This window comes from Aotus nancymaae, unplaced genomic scaffold (genome assembly GCF_030222135.1).
Source record: "Aotus nancymaae isolate 86718 unplaced genomic scaffold, 86718_ANA_hifiasm-v0.15.2.pri h1tg000025l, whole genome shotgun sequence".
NCBI classification, from domain to species: domain Eukaryota; kingdom Metazoa; phylum Chordata; class Mammalia; order Primates; family Aotidae; genus Aotus; species Aotus nancymaae.
In genome coordinates this window covers 17593909-17611930 of record NW_026988438.1, presented here as the reverse complement: position 1 = coordinate 17611930, position 18022 = coordinate 17593909, and the positions used below count along the sequence as shown (strand labels likewise).

The 18022-nt window shown below is 40.8% G+C and overlaps 1 long non-coding RNA gene across 1 annotated transcript; it reads right to left on the bottom strand.

Moving 5' to 3' along the window:
* Positions 1-789: 789 nt before the first annotated feature.
* On the bottom strand, positions 790-14444 carry LOC105716218 (uncharacterized). The gene is made up of 4 exons (XR_002479132.2): positions 11545-14444; positions 10129-10233; positions 8160-8304; positions 790-1400 (listed from the first exon to the last, which is right to left on the bottom strand). It is a non-coding gene; the product is annotated as an uncharacterized LOC105716218 (long non-coding RNA).
* Between the last annotated feature and the right edge of the window lie 3578 nt (positions 14445-18022).

Here is an 18022-nt window from a genome sequence, read left to right as displayed (position 1 = left end):
GATTGGAAGCCTGCCTTTCATACATTGCTTTTTACCACACGTTTCCAGAAAGTTAAAATGTGGGGTAGAGAGAATAAACCACAGGGGTCAAATAGAGAGATGAGTTTAGATGGTAAGAATAGTTTAATAACATGCAAGTTGATTTACAAAATTTCCATATAGGTTATTATTTCAGACATGGTGGCTCATGCCTGTAATCCCAGCACTTTGGGAGGTCAAGGTGGGAGGATCACTTGAGGTCAAACGTTTGAGACCAGCCTGGCCAACATGACAAAAACCCCATCTCTATAAAAAATTCAAAAAGTAACCAGGCGTGATGGTAAATGCCTATAATCCCAGCTACTCAGGAGGCTGAGGCATGAGAATCGCTTGAACTCGGGAGGCAGAGGTCGCAGTGAGCTGAGATTGCACCACTGTACTCCAGTATGGGCAACAGAGGGAGACTCTGTCTCAAAAAAGAAAAAAAAGTGTTTGGTATACCAGTGTCTGAAAGTACAGTTGATAAAGGAAGAATATGTAAGGCCAAATCAATTATTAGACTGACACTTGCAGCTCAGAAAACTTTTTTTTTTTTTTTTTGAGACGGAGTTTTGCTCTTGTTACCCAGGCTGGAGTGCAATGGCGCGATCTCGGCTCACCGCAGTCTCTGCCTCCTGGGTTCAGGCAATTCTGCCTCAGCCTCCTGAGTAGCTGGGATTACAGGCATGCGCCACCATGCCCAGCTAATTTTTTGTATTTTTAGTAGAGACGGGGTTTCACCATGTTGACCAGGATGGTCTCGATCTCTTGACCTCGTGATCCACCCGCCTCGGCCTCCCAAAGTGCTGGGATTACAGGCGTGAGCCACCGCGCCCGGCCCTCAGAAAACTTTTGTCAGATGCATACGTGAAAAACCTTCATAAGCACAAAGTACTCTATGTCTCCAAAATTTTAAAAACATTGACAGCAATTGGGTTGAAAGGGATCAAGTGTTCTAGTAGTTTGTGGTATACTTGCTGAAACTCTTCCTAGAACCCTAGATTTGGTTTGGGAAATACACCATACTTACAGGAAACAGGAATTGTGTGTTGCTAAAGAGGTTAAAAGCTCAATGAAAGTCTTGAATATAGTTACTGAAATAATCATGAATGTCTTCTTGGGGCCCAAATGCCAGGATGGGGCTGAATTCTCAATGATAGCCTTAACTTCAGCAGTGGGCTGCAGCCCAACAGAGGAGAATGTCTAGCAAGTATTACTTTCTGACCCTTTAAAATTTTTCCTGAATCTATTTGGGCTGTTGGCACTAGTAACTATACCTTTGCTTCTGGTAAACATGGTCCAAACGCCTCCAACAGAAGTCTGTCTTCTCTTACTGCTTTTTCAAAGTCTGCAAGAGCTATCTTGCCATCATTGTCAGAATCCTAGAGAGGAGATATTTCTTGATAAATGCTTGTTTTAAATTTTGCATGGAAAATAGCTCTCTAGACTAAAAAAATTTTACCAAGTAAAAGTTGTCATACTTCTGTAGACTCTCTACATAAATTAAAAATTATTTACAGAGTCCCCTTATTTTATTTTTATTATTCTAATAGGCAAACCTGAGTCACTTTAGATATATAAAATGTAGCCCTGCTCCTAAAACACTTACACTCTAATTGGAGAAATAAGATAAAAATTAGGGGAAGTTCATTTTTTTTCTTTTTTTTTTTTTTTTTATCTAACACCGATTAAACATCTCAGGAGGGAAGTTCATTATTATACGGCTACTTTATGATAAAAATAAGTACAATAGGGTAATGATTTTCAAGCTTATTTTTTTGTAGAATTTGCTCCACAAAGGATCTCTTCCTTGGGAGCCCACCAGGTAAAAAGGGTAACAGTGAAGTTGCTCTATTAAGGAGCAAGGCACTGGGAGTTATTATGGCAGTAACAGTTCTGAAGAAGACTTGGAGACCACTACTGAACCTTTAAGGATGGTTGGGATCTGGATTGGTAGAGAGGTATGAGGAGGAAGTGCAGAAGAGTGGACCACCTGAATTAAGACAGCAAATGAGTATAAATTAAGAAGACAAAGCTGCCTGGAGTGAAGCGTTCATGACAGGGATCATGAGAGATTAAGTATATTGTATAGGAGTAGCGAGTAAACATAGCATGTGTAGAGATTATGAATGCCTTTAAGCGCTTAATTTAATTGGTTTCAACAGGTTCTTGTTTTTTCACTTATGGGCATAATTACTCAGGGCTGCTGAGAGTCTAATCTATAGAAAAATTTGAGTAATTGTAAAAATTTACTCCATTAATTTTCTTTCAAAGGAGAGGTCCTAGCTAGCAATTAGAGAAGACAGAAATAAAGGGGATCCAAATTAGAAAGGAAGAAATCAAATTATCCTTGTTTGTAAATGATATAATCTTACATTTGGAAAAACCTAAAGACTACACCAAAAAACACTAGAACTGACAAATTCAGTAATGTTGTGGTATACAAAATCAACATAGCATTTCAACATAGCAAAAATCAGTAGCATTTCTATATGTCAACATTCTGAAAAAGAAGAAAAGTAATCCCATTTACAATAGGTATACATAAAATTAAATACATAGGAATTAACCTAAGAAATAAAAGAGCTCTACAATGAAAACTATAAGATACTAATGAAAGAAACTGAAGAGGAAACCAAAAAAAATGAAAAGATATTCCATGTTCATGAACTGGAAGAATCAATATTGTTAAAATGTCCATACTACCCAAAGCAATCTACAAATTCAATGTAATCTTCTTCACAGAAATAGAAAAAACAATGCTAAAATTTATATGGAACCACAAAAGACCCAGAATAACCAAAGCTATCCTGAACAAAAAGAACAAAACTGGTGGAATCATGTTACCTAACTTCAAATTATACTACAGTGCTATAGTAACCAAAACAGCATGGTACTGGCATAAAAACACACACATAGAGCAATGGAACAGAATAGAGAACCCAGAAACAAATCCTTACATCTACAGTGAACTCATTTTTGGCAAAGGTATCAAGAACATGTTAGGGAAAAGACAGTCTCTTCAGTAAAGGGTGCTGGGAAAACTAGATATCCATATGTAGAAGAATGAAACTAGACCCCTACCTCTCACCATATACAAAAATTAAGTCAAAATGGATTAAAGACATAAATGTAAGACTTCAAACTATGAAAACTACTAGAAGAAAACATCAGAGAAACTCTCCAGGTCATTGGTTGGTCTGGGTGAAGATTTCTCACAAGCACAGGCAACCAAAGTAAAAGTGGACAAATTGGATCACATCAAGTTCAAAAACTTCTGCACAGCAAATCAACAAAGTGAAGAGAAAACCCATAGAATGGGAGAAAATATTAATATTTGCAAACTATCCATCTGACAAGGGATTAATAACCAGAATATATAAGGAGTTCAAACAACTCTACAGGAAAAAAAATCTAATAATAAAATTTAAAATTTCACAGAAGACCTGACATTTCTCAAAAGAAAATGTAGAAATGTCAAACAGGTATATGAAACGGTACTCAACATTCATTGATCATCAGAGAAATGCAAATAAAAACTACAATGAGATATCATTTCACCCCAATTAAAATGGCTTATATCCCCAAATCAGGCAATAACAAATGCTACCAGGGATGTGGAGAAAAGGGAACCCTCGTAAACTGGAGGTAGGAAGTTAAATTAGTACAACCACCATGGAGAACAGTTTGGAGGTTCCTCAAAACTGGACATGGTGGCTCACATCAAACCTAGCAATTTTGGAGGCAGAGGCAGGAGGATCGCTTGAATCTAGAAGTTCAAGACTAGCCTGGACAACATAGTAAGACTCTGTCTCTAAAAAAAGATATTTAAAAAATTAGCTGGGTATGGTGGCACATGCCTGTAGTCCCAGCTGCTTGAAAGGCTGAGGCAGCAGGACTGCTTGAGCACAGGTCAAGACTGCAGTGAGTTGTGATCATGCCACTGCACTCTAGCCTAGGTGACAGAGTGAGACCTTGTCTCAAAAAACTAACTAAAAATAGAGCTACCCTATGATCCACCAATCCCATTGCTTGGTATGTATCTAAAAGAAATCAGGATATCGAAGAGATAGCTGCACTCCCATGCTTATTGCAGTATCACTCACAATAGCCAAGACTTTTAGGAAACAATGTGTCTATCAACAGGTGACTGGATTAAAAAAAATGTGGCCGGGTGCGGTGGCTCAACCCTGTAATCCCAGCACTTTGGGAGGCTGAGGTGGGCAGATCACCTGAGGTCAGGAGTTCGAGACCAGCCTGGCCAACATGGTAAAACCCCATCTCTACTAAAAAACCAAAAATTAGCTGGGTGTGGTACCGGGCGCCTGTAATCCCAGCTACTCAGGGAGGCAGAGGCTGCCCTGAGCCGAGATTGTGCCGCCTGGGCAACAAGAGCAAAATTCAGTCTCAGAAAAAAAAAGTGGTACATATATATAATGGAGTACTATTCAGCCATGAAAAAGAATGAGATCCTGTTGTTTGCAACAACATAGATGGAACTATAAGCCATTATGTTAAGTGAAATAAGCCAGACATAGAAAGAAATTTCACATGTTCTCACTTATTTGTGGGAGTTAAAATTAAAACAACTGTATTCACGGACATAGAGAGTAGAATGATGGTTACCAGAGGCTGGAAAGGTAGTAGAGGTGTGTGGGGGAGGTCGGGATGGTTAATAGGTACAAAAATGGGAAGAATGAAGAGGACCTAGTATTTGATAGCACAACAGGGTGACCACAGTCAATAATCATTTCATTGTACATTTAAAAATAACTAAAAGAGGCAGGCGCAGTGGCTCAAACCTGTAATCCTAGCACTTTGGAAGGCCAAGGTGGATGGATCACTTGTGGTCAGAAGTTTGAGACCAGCCTGGCCAACATGATGAAACCCAATCTCTACTAAAAATACAAATATTAAGCTGGACATCTAATTTTTGGCATCTGTAATCCCAACTACTAGGGAGGCTAAGGCAGGAGAATCCCTTGAACCCGGGAGGCAGAGATTGCAGTGAGCCAGGATGGCACCACTGCACTCCAGCCTGGGCAACAGAGTGACACTCCTTCTCAAAAAAAGAAAAAGCATAATACTGATAATAACTAAAAGAGTATAATTGGATCGTTTGTAACACAAAGGATAAATGCTTGAGAGAATGGATACCCCATTTACCATGATGTGATTGTTATGCATTACATGCCTCTATCAAAGTATCTCATATACCCCATAAATATATACATCTACTATGTACCCACAAAAATTAAAAATAAAAAAAAATTGATACCAAAAAAACAGTGTGTGTAGTATTGGGAGCATACTGTCTCTCAAGAATGAATCTACCCTCAGCCTTAACAGGCCTAGTGAGTGTATTTCCAAAAGAAGAGGATACTTTGGAGACTGCATTATCTAGATCTGAGACTCCAAAACCTCCCACCATCTGTTTCTTTCCTGAACTCCAAGGTAATACAGGTGAACTGGGCCTGGGCTGCCTTAGAGTCACAAAACCTCACCGGTAACCAGCTTAGGATCAAAGAAAGAATAGGGTAGAAATCACCATGACCATAGTAAAGTAATTATCTTAAACCTTTTTTTTTTTTTAAGACAGTCTCCTTCTGTCACCCAGGCTGGAGTGCAGTAGCATGATCCCGGCTGATTGCAACCTCCATTTCCTGGGTTCAAGCTGGGATTACAGGTGCACACCACCACGCCTGGCTAATTTTTATATTTTCGGTAGAGATGGGGTTTCACCATGTTGGCCAGGCTGGTCTTGAACTCCTGACCTCAAGTGATCTGCTCATCTCAGCCTCCCAAAGTGCTGGGATGAGAGGCATAAGCCACTGCATTCAGCCAAGAATTACCTTGGGTTTTATTGAGAGATGAATTATGCACCTCATTTTCTAGAGTTACCTTGGGTAAAGCTTTCTGTATTTCATTTTTCTCATTTGCAAAATGGAGACAATAGTTTTTACTTCATAGTAATGGCAACAGGGGTCCATCTGGAGCAGCCACTGCAAAGGTGCCAACTGCAGCAAGGAGGCATGGCTGGGGCTATTGCACTCCACATAGCAGGCAGGAGCCCCACCCTCCTGGGCACAGCTGTAGCCACCCAAGCCACAGCTGCAGGCATCTCTGCACTCTTGGGGACTGGGAAGGGCCCCTTTCCCTCCACAGGCTTGGAGGTGCCTGCTCCTGGTGCCTACTCTGCAGGCTTGTGAGTGCCTGCTGCCACTTCCTGGACTCTTCCTGCTGACGTGGCCCCTCTGGACTTTGGGCACTAACTAGCATTGGAGGCAGGCTGAGGGGGTGCTGAAGGCAGCTCAGTGCTGGCTTGTAGGCACCCCTTGGCACAAACAACCTGGGCTCCATGAACAGCAGCAGGAGGCAGACAGGCTCTGGTGTAAAAAGGGGCGGGTCCCCAATTAAGCCCCACCTTCAAGCTGGGGAAGGCCTGGACCAGAGTGGGAACTTACGGTGGTTTTTCTGGGCTGCTCATAACTAACATTGGACCAATCAGCACACACTTCTTCTCCTCTGATGCTCATAAAAACCCCCAGACTCAGCCAGACTCGAGGAGACAAGGAGATGACCTGCTTGTGGAGAGGAGCTACCCAATTCAGTGTCTCCCCTCTGCTGAGAGTTGAACACTCAATGGTACATCTTGCCTGTGGAGAGGAGCTACCCACTGCAGGTCTCTTCTGAGCTGTTCTGTCACTCAGGAAAACTCCTCTTTGCCTTGCTCACCCACTACTTGTTTGCATACCTCATTCTTCTTGGATGCAGGACAAAAACTTGGGATTTGCTGAATGGTGGGGCTAAAAGAGCTATAACACAAACAGGGCTGAAACATGCCCCTTGCTCACCATGCTGTGGGTGACAAGGAGAGAAGAAAGAAGGAGAGAAGAGCTGTGGCCCTTCAGAGAGCCCAGACCTAGGAGCTCCCCAAGCCAGGGATGTGACACCCTCTTTGGGGATCTGCAGTTCCTGGCATCTCCAAGTTTCTGGTCACTACCACATTCCCTGGTGCCAACTGTGGAAGCTGCTTGCAGTATACCTGGTCCAGCTGTAGCCTCACAGAGAGATAGTGCCTGTGCTGGCACCTGGAGCTGCCCACCCCGCCACAGCCAGTGTGCCTGTGTGTGTGCAGTGGCCGGACCCCATGGTCACTCATTCACACACCCTTTGTCTAACTCACCCTTGGCAGACATGGGATCCAGGCCAGTAGCATAAGCCAAGCACAGCCTGCCAGCCAAGTTGGTGGAATGAGTCCAGTGGGACCAAGTAAAACTTAGACAAAGGTGCCACTAGCCACAGAAGTTTCTGGCTGGCAAAGTGATACCCCAAGAATCCCATGACAATAAGTTTGCGTTGAGGATACAATGAATTCATGGCCAGGTGCGGTGACTCAAACCTTTAACCCAGCACTTTCGGAGGCTGAGGTGGGCAGATCATGAGGTCAGGAGTTTGAGACCAGCCTGGACAACATGGTGAAACCCCGTCTCTACTAAAAATACAAAAATTAGCCAGGCGTGGTGGCACATGCCTGTAATCTACGTTACTCAGGAGACTGAGGCAGAAGAATCAGTTGAACTCAGGAAGGGGAGGTTGCAGTGAGCTGAGATCGCACCATTGAGATCCAGCCTAGGTGACAGAGTGAGACTCTGTCTCAAAATAAAATAAAATAAAATATAAAATGAGTTTCACACATTAAAGCTTCCTGAAGGGCCTCACATTTAGAAAGCACTCTATAGGGGTCAACTATTTTTATTATTATGTTATTGTATTATAATGAATATTTACATGGATTGGAGGAGTTAGGTCATGAAGACAAAACAGAGTAGCATTCAATTGTACATGCACTGCATCTGGTCTCCCCTGAAACTAATGAGGTTTTACTGATAGTAAAATTTTTTAAAATAATAAAATAAATATCCATTTTGAATAGTGATTCATTTAGTGCCCAGCTACTCTACAAATATTTATTGAGCACCACTATCAGCCAGGCATTGTTCTAGGCAATAGATAGGTCAGAGAGCAAACAAAAACTCCTGCACTCATAAAGGATGCATTCATTATGGAAGAAAAGAAATCATTTCCGTGCTTTATCTAATATCTATTTGATTGAATATAATTCATTGCAGTTTTCTTACCATTTTCTTCAGTGTTATATCTACCAGTTCTTTTATTGCTTCATCAGTATCTTCTTCAGAAGACTGTTGTAGACTGTTCTTCAACATGTCAAACATTGCTCTTGAGAAATGTAACCATCTCCATTCAAATAAACTTCAAAACAGACTTTTTAAAGCAAAAGAAGTTAAAAGATTTAGACAACAGCAGTTAAAGTGGCATTAGTCTTCTCTTTAGTTATTTCAATTTATGAAAAAGATAAAAACAATTTATATTCCATACAATTACTAATTTAATCTATTATATGGTAGAGATATTTTAGAATAAAGTACTCTTTACTACATTTTTTTCTATCAGATTAAATATTCTTTGGGATGTGAAAATAAAAAAATAATTTCTGGATATTTATACTGAAGGTTTAAAAATGATATGAAGCTGCAATCAAGAAGCTTTGAGATAAAGTTTTTAAACCTTCGATCATGCAAACGTATATACACATACATGTATAAACGTGTGTATCTTTATCAATATTATGATTCTCTTCTTCCATAGAGTGCAAAAATGAAGTACACACTTCACTATATCCCTGGCAAAGAACATTTCTGGATATATTTGGATGGTGAATCAGTAATGTCCTTGGGATCTGCCCATCTGCACTATCCAAAATTATCAAATAACCTCTTCCTGGAGAATGCTTTCCATGACTTAGATTTTTGTAAGTACCAAACTTCACTCACTCATCCCACAAATGATCTTACTCAGGTCATTTGTGAATAAGGGAGTCTCACAGTGAAGGAGCTTTTGTGGAGTTTGTAATTCTAATTAAATGTTTTCACAAAAGTAGGAATAAAACTCGAGAGTATCAGATTTGTTGGGTCTTTCTGTTGAATTTCTTCAATCTATAGCATACATATGAGTTTGCAATACAACCTGACCAGAAAGCAGTATTTTCTCAAAATTAACGTATCTTTAAATGTATATGAAACATTTTTAGGAACTGAGATTAGAGAAATGTTTTTTGCTAATGGGAGGCTGTTCAACCATGTACAGCTGCATTCAGTGTCACGACCATTTTCATCAAATATTAGCATTACCACAGAATTTACATTCAGAAAACAACTTTTCACTCTTCAGTGAGACTTTTGTATAAAACACTGCAGCAAACCTAAGTGGAAACTTTATTTATTTATTTATTTATCTATTTTCATTATTTTTTGAAACAGAGTCTCACTCTGTTGCCCAGGCTGGAATGCACTGGTATGATCTCAGCTCACTGCAACCTCTGCCTCCTGGGTTCAAGCTATTCTCCTGCCTCAGCCTCCCTAGTAGCTGGGATTATAGGGATGTTCAACCATGCCCAGCTACTTTTTGTATTTTCTATAGAGATGGGGTTTCACCATGTTAGCGAGGCTGGTCTCGACCTCCTGACCTCAAGTGATCCATTGACCCAGGCCTCCCAAAGTGTTGGGATTATAGGAGTGAGCCACCGTACCCAACTGGAAACTACATTTAAAAGTTATCTTATCTCATGAAAAATTAGAGTGGGAGAAAAAAAGTACAACACAGAGAAACTAAAACATTCATGAATGTCAAAGAATAGACAAAAGAATTACCCCTATATAATACATGTTTCCTCAGAGGCAGCCTTAGAAACTCAGCCTTGCCAGCTGATTAGAGTTAGCACAAGCCCTGACCCTTAGCTGCTGTTCTTAGCATGGGTTGGAAGCCAAAGACCCAACCTGGTGGTAACATTTGGGCATTCCGAAACCAGTGAAGGAAAATGTTTGGGAGCCCTGGGGCTGGGGACTCTTCCATGACCTTACAATTATGCCACCCATTTCATCTGCTTTTTTTTTTTTTAAGCTGTCATGAACTATTTTTGCAGGGCTGCTATAAAGAACACTGATTTTATATTTTTAAACATTTAAGCATTCACTAAGTACAAAATTGACTATATATTACTAAGGCAGTAATCACATACAGAAATCTTACACTTCAGCTTTTCTTCAAAAGTTCCTCGAAGAAACACTGATAATCCTTTAACCCATTCTTTAATATTTATGTAGTTATCATTGTCTTTGTCAAATGCAAAAAACACTGAAAGAAAAAGAATGTGTAAGTGTATTGTAATTTAGGGCTATTATGTAATTCAACAGTATGTAAGCATGAATAGATAGAAAAATGTTTCTCCCAAATTGAGGGGGAAAAGTTTTGACACAGTCTTCTTGAAAGAATCAAAATTACCAGAAATGTGTTTTTCACCATATTCTTAAAGAAAAGAACTCATCATTGCTTATGGAGATATTCTCCTCCATAAGCAATGAGTTTCATTTGTCATGTTTTGTACAGTTACTATGAGCCCAGAAGACACACAGTGGAGTTCATGTGATAGTTTCTTTTTTTCTTTTTTCTCATTTTTTAAATTATTCTAGCCACACATCAACAGAAGTGATAATGTTTATTCTAAAAAAAAGTGTCAAAAATTCTGTTCTAAAGTTTGCACAATATCTAAAGGTAAATTACTAAAATAACACATTATTTTTTTTAATTGGAAATTTTATTGTCCTATAAAAATAAGTTAAAACGTTATTCTTTTTGAGATGATGACTGTTAATTATTTTGATTGTGGTGATGGTTTAGTAGGTATACCCGTATCAAAACTTATCAAATTGTACATCTTAAAAATCTATTACTAGCCAGGCACATCCCTGTAATCCCAGCTACTCTGGAGGTTGAGGCATGAGAATTGCTTGAACCTGGCAGGTGGAAGCTGCAGTGAGCTGAGACTACACCACTGCACTCCAGCCTGGGCAACAGAAGGAGATTGCCTGGAAAAAAAAAAAGATACTGCTAGCTTACTTAGCTCATTATTGGTTATTTCTCTCTCTCTCTCTTTTTTTTTTAGATGGAGTTTCTCTCTTGCATTGCCAGGCTGGAGTGCAATGGCACAATCTTGGCTCACTGCAACCTTCACCTCCTGGGCTCAAGCAATTCTCCTGCCTCAGCCTCCCAAGTAGCTGGGATTACAGGCATGTGCCACCACGCCTCACTCATTTTTGTATTTTAGGTAGAGACAGGGTTTCACCATGTTGGTCAGGCTGGTCTCGAACTCCTGACCTCAGGTGATCCACCTGCCACTGCCTTCCAAAGTGTTGGGATTACAGGCATTAGCCACCGTGCCTGGCCCTACTGGTTATTTCTCAAAGCTGTACAGGTATGAGATATGAAATTCTGAGTGAGTTTGTATTGAAAACCATCCTCACAATCAAACCAATGTTTGCAGCCTACATTTCTGGAATTATGCCTTCTAGTTTGGAGTTAAAAAAATTCAAAGTCTTTCATGAAAATGGAATATGTGTATGTTTGCTATTTTAGATTGGCTCTTTTTAGTCTCTTATAACTTCTTACCCCTATTCATCAACGTATCATCAGTCATTCCAAATACGCTGTACAAGACTCCTCAAAATGTGTTACGATCTAGCCCAATGTTACCAAATCTTCCACCAGCTCTTCCCACCAAGCTGTAGAAGAGTCTTATGAGACACTCTAGCTCACTTTTTTTGACTGTAAAATGAAAAGAGAAATAAATACAACTTAATCACTGAGTTATTCAATCCAATTAAATATGGTCAGCAGATTAACATTTATCGTACAGGAGCAGTAGTTCTTATGGTATCATTTTTGGACCATTTGTATGAGAATTAACCCCCTTTCCACTGCCCCATGCTTGCAGTTTCCCAGAACTTGCCCTAGATCTGCTAAACCAGAATTGTTAACAGCAAGCCCAGGAATTCGCTTTTGAACAAGAGCTCAGCTTCTATGCCCCAGGAGCTGAGAATCTTTGGGTTAAGCCACTGAAAATTTTGGAAGAGGAGAGGGGCATAACAGTAAAAGTGGTTTAGGAAAATCCATCTGGTGAAGCTGTATTGAAGTAGGAAAGCTGGAAGCATGGAAGCCAGGCTTGGAGGTATAGTGTTTGGGATAGGGAGGTGGAAATAAAGACAGAAAGATGGGGGTGAGAGCCTCAGATGCTACAGAAAGTCAGTCAGTCTTTGTGACTGATCAGATCTGCAGTGTTCAAATGGAAATTTTTAAATATGCACATACCTGGTTCTCACTCCAGATTTAGTAAAATGCTATTTTGAAGAAGCGCACAAGCATCTGATGCACTGTCAGGACTGAGAACCAATGGGTGAGACTTTGTGGGCTGGGGATCGAAGACTTAATAAGCCCCTGGGTTCCACTTCCATTTCTTATCCTAAATAGCTGAGGGACTTACACAAGTCACACAGCTTCTTTATGTCTCACTGCCCTCACCTATAACACTTAGTGATCTCTGAGATTCCTTCAGTCTCTAAAAGCATAAAATGTAATCCTTTTTTTTTAACAGACAGGATCTCTCTCTGTCTCCCAGGCTGGAGTGCAGCAGTGAAATCATAGCCCACTGCAGTCTTGAACTCCTGGGCTCAAGGAATCCGCCTGCCTCAGCCTCTTGAGTAGCTGGGACTACAGGTGTACACCATTATGTCTGGCTAATTTTAATTAAAAATTTTTATTTCAATAGTTTTTGGGGTACATATGGTTTTTGGTTACATGAATAAGTTCTTTAGTGGTGATATCTGATATTTTGATGCATTCATCACCTGGGCAGTGTACAGTGTATCCAGTATGTAGTCTTTTATCCCTCACCCACCTCCCACCCTTCCCACAGAGTCCCTAAAGTCCATTGTATCATTCTTATGTGTTTGCATCCTCATAGCTTAGTTCCCACTTACGAGAACATGCGATATTCGGTTCTCCATTCCTGAGTTACTTCACTTTGAATAATAGCCTCCAGGTCCACCCAAGTTGCTCCATCCAAAAGCCATTAACTTTTAAATTTTTAGTAGAGATGAAGTCTCACTATGTTGGCCAGGCTGGTCTCAAACTCCTTGGCTCCTGCCTTGGCCTCCAAAAGTGCTGGGATTACAGGTGTGAGCCACTGTGCCCAGCCTGGAAGTAGATTTTTTTTTTTTTTTTTGAGGTGGAGTCTCGCTCTGTCACCCAGGCTGGAGGGCAGTGACATGATCTCAGCTCACTGCAACCTCTGCCTCCCAAATTCAAGCGATTCTCCTATCTCAGCCTCTTGAGTAGCTGGGATTACAGGCACCTGCCACCATACCTGGCTAATTTTTATATTTTTAGTAGAGATGGGGCTTCACCATGTTGTCCAGGATGGTCTTGAGCTCCTGACCTAAAGTGATCCACCCGCCTCAGCCTCACAAAGTGCTAGGATTACAGACGTAAGCCACCATGCCTGGCCACCTGGCAGTAGATTCTTGAAACTACCTTGTTAATGGTGAATTCTGATGAGGCTGTTTGTATTTTCCTAAAGATGATCATATCAATGTATCCCATTGAACATGCTCTTCGTGCATTGTGACTTTGATACTCCTCTCTTAGAGAGATAGGGGTCTATCTATGTCTTCTCCCTTTAAAAGTAGGAGGATTTTTGTAACTGTTTTAACCAATAGAGTACAGTGAAAATGAGGCTCGGTGATTTTCAAGGTTAGGTCATAAAACGAATGCAGCTGCTTTGAGGACAAGAACTTGGAATGTTTTTCTTGTTTGGAATATGAAGAAAAAGGAAGCTCAGGTATAGATGCATTATATATAGTATATTAATGCTTGCCTGAAAGCAACCCTGCTCAACTCTGGTAGAAAGTTATTATCTGAATGGAAATGTTAGCACCAACAGTGGTGTGAAAATGGAAGTCTGAGAAAAGGGAGGTTGGAATAATAAGTCAGGAGTTGCTCTGAGAGTCAAAGGTTGACAAGTCATCCAACAAAGCAATCAAATATTTGAGATACAATCTTCAGCAAGTAATAAGTTAACCTTTCCTGAATTTTATCAGTGTATCTCAGATTTCATTATATCTAAATACCTTACACATGTGGTCAAGAAACTATTGTAAAGCCAGGCACGGTGGCCTTACCATGTAATCCTGGCACGAGGTGGGCAGATTGCTTGAGCTCAGGATTTCGAGACCAGCTGGGCAATATAATGAAACCCCATCTCTACAAAAAATACAAAAATTAGCCAAGCGTGGTGGCACATGCCTTTAGGCCCAAGCTACCAGGGAGGCTGAGGTGAAAGAATGGCTTGAGTTAGGGAGGTCGAGGGTGCAGTGTGCTGTTTGTGCCACTACTACAGTCCAGCCTGGGTGACAAAGTGAGACTCTGTCTAAAAAAGAAAAAAGAAAGGAAACCATGAGTCATTAATGAGGATGGTGTTGAGATACTAGAAATTGACCCATTGTAGTTTGGAATAATTTTAGATTAAGAGATGCAGGCCGGGCGCGGTGGCTCAAGCCTGTAATCCCAGCACTTTGGGAGGCCGAGGCGGGTGGATCACGAGGTCAACAGATCGAGACCATCCTGGTCAACATGGTGAAACCCCGTCTCTACTAATACAAAAAATTAGCTGGGCATGGTGGCGCGTGCCTGTAATCCCAGCTACTCAGGAGGCTGAGGCAGGAGAATTGCCTGAACCCAGGAGGCGGAAGTTGCGGTGAGCCGAGATCGCGCCATTGCACTCCAGCCTGGGTAACAAGAGCGAAACTCCGCCTCGGAAAAAAAAAAAAAAAAGAGATGCAAAGATATTACAGAGTTCCTACATACCCTTCACCTAGTTTCTCCCTAATGCTAATGTCTTACATCACCATGGTACATTTGTCAAAACTAATGTATTAACATTGGTACACTACATTGGTTAACTATAGATTTTAACTGGATTTCCAGTTTTTACACTAACATCCTTTGTTTTAATACCAGAATTCAATCTGGGATACCAGATTCGGTTGTCATGCCTCCTCCAACCTGTGATAGTTTTCAATCTTTCCTTGCTTTTCATGAATATGACAGTTTTGGATTTATTTTGTAGAATGAAATGGTCATCATTTTAAGTTTACCTGTCTTGTAAAATTATTTTTTTCTTTTTTTTAAGAGATGGAATCTTGCTATGTTTCCCAGGCTGGAGAGCAGTGGTGTGAGCTCATTGCAGCCTTGAACTCCTGGGCTCAAAATATCCTCCTGCCTTAACCTCCCCAGTAGCTAGGATTACAGGTGCTTGTCATGACATCTGGCTGTGTGCCTGTTTTTCTCATGATTAGACTGTGATTGTGTTTTGGGGAATAATACCACAGAGGTAAAGTGCTGCTCTAGTCACATGTAAAGAGAAACATGATCTCAACATGATATATCACTATGGATGTTAAACTTTATTATTTGGTTAAGCTAGAGTCTGACAGCTCTCTACACTGTAGTTACTATTTTTCTCTTTCCACAATATTTGTTTGAAGCTAGTCACTCAATAAGGGAATTAAGCTCTACTTCCTGGAAAGTGGTATCTATACTACTATTTAGAATTCTCCCGTAAGGAAGATTTTTCTCTTTTCCATTTATTTATTTATTTATTTTTTATTTTTATTTTTTTTGAGACGGAGTTTCGCTCTCGTTACCCAGGCTGGAGTGCAATGGCGCGATCTCGGCTCACTGCAACCTCCGCCTCCTGGGTTCAGGCAATTCTCCTGCCTCAGCCTCCTGAGTAGCTGGGATTACAGGCACACGCCACCATGCCCAGCTAATTTTTTTTGTATTTTTAGTAGAGACGGGGTTTCACCGTGTTGACCAGGATGGTCTCGATCTCTTGACCTTGTGATCCACCCGCCTCGGCCTCCCAAAGTGCTGGGATTACAGGCTTGAGCCACCGCGCCCGGCCTTCCATTTATTTATAATTATTATTTATTTATGTCAGTATTAAGTCACATGTATTTAATTTATACTACGAGTTACATACTGCTATCGTCTGTTTGGGCCCCTCCCTGCCCCCCACCAAATTCATGTTGAAATTTTATCCCCCAAGGTAATGGTATTAGGAGGTGTGGCCTTTGGGAGGCAGTTAGGCCTCGTGTTCTTATAAAGAGGCCCCAGAGAGCTAGCTAGTCCCTTCCATTTCAGTGAGGACACAGCAAGGAAGTGCCATCCATGAGCCAGAAAGCAAGCAGGCCCTTCTTTACCAGACAGCGAATCTGTCTCAACCTTGGGCTTCCCAGCCTCCAGAACTATTAAGTACATTTCTTTTGCTTATAAACCATCCAGTCTATGATATTTTGTTCAGAAGCCCAAATAGACTAAGATGCCTATCAATACTGTCACTTTGCTGCTCAAGTTGTTCCAGGTTTGGCCATTGGGAGTTTTCAGGTTGGCTCCTGTATCTTTTTAATATATCCTCATCTTTTTTGCATTTTAAACATTTCTATGAATCAAGATGTTCAGGCAGCACTGAGGTCTGGCCAGTACTTACAGCTCTTGACAGTTTCACTGATGGATTCCACCAGTTTCCTCAGAGCCTTTTGGTCCATGTCCAGTATGGCTTTAACACACACCAGATTTCCCAGATAGCCTACCTTCAAGCCTGGGCATCCTGAGCTTCTACAGTTCACTACTCCAATCCCAACATGGTATGTGACCATGGCAACATCTCAGCAACCAAACACAGAAGATTCTCAAGAAACTAGAAAAGTATGCAATAATGGTTGCTACCACTCCAAATATGGTAATTTCATTACGGTTTCTGTGATCTAAAAATTTATTATTTTCTTTTTGAGACAGGGTCTTGCTCTGCATCGCCTAGGATGCAGTGCAGTGGCGCCATCTCAGCTCAATGCAACTTCCACCTCCTGGGCTCGAGTGATCCTCCCACCTCAGCCTCCCCAGTATATGGGATTAAAGGCAAGCACCACCACACCTGACTTATCTTTTGCATTTTTTTGTAGAGATGAAGTTTTGCCATGTTGCCCAGGCTGGTCTCGAATTCCTGGGCTCAATCAATCCACTCACCCCAGCCTACCTAAGTACTGGGATTACAGGCCTGAGCCATAGTGCCCGGCCTATTTTTATTTTTTAGGCAGGGTCTTGCTGTATCACATTGCCCAGGCTGAAGTGTAGCGGCACAATCATAGCTCACTGCCGCATAGACTTCCTAGGCTCAAGCCATCCTCCACTTCAGCCTCCCAAATAGTTGGGACTGCAGGCATGAGCCACGACATCCAGCTAATGTGATTAAAAAATTTATAACAATTCCAACATTTATCTTTTCTTTGGGGCTAAACACCACTTAAAGCAGTATTTGATATCATTTATACTCCTTCAGCACCAACAGAACAGTTGAAAACACAAACAGTTGAAAACATATTTGAACGTATTATAACTAAGATTACAAAAACCCTTTTTTTCATAAATGAATAAAGAACATGACACCTTTATTTCTACTGCTTTTTTTTTTTTTTTTTTTTTTTAAAAGACAGGGTTTCACCATGTTGGTCAGGCTGGTCTTGAACTCCCGACCTCAGGTGATCTGCCCGCCTTGGCCTTCAAAGTGCTTGGATTACAGGCATGAGCCGCCATGACCGGCCATAAAAACCCTCATTTTTAAGTGGAAATAATTTCCCAGACTATCAATAGCTCCTTCAAAGATTACAACCTCCTCTAAACTCTAACCAACCACCCTTTTATGATATCCAAACAGGCTTCAGTCTGGGAGCTTCTAGAAAAACAAAAAATGTAAAAACTCACTTTTACCCCTCCAACTTTGATTGGACCGACTGGTAAATCCTGGTGGAGAGAACAAACATGTCATCTACGTCTGCTGGCCTTCACTGTGGTAAGGCAAGAAAATGTATTTAGAATTGTAGAAATTGTATTTAGAAAATGTAATTTAGAATTTAGGACATTACATTCTAAATTTTAAATAAAATATAAAAACAAAATTTAAAATACAGAGTGGGGAGGCGGGGGGAGAGGAACATGCAAAATAAAGAAAAAAGAATTTTAAATATGGTAAAGG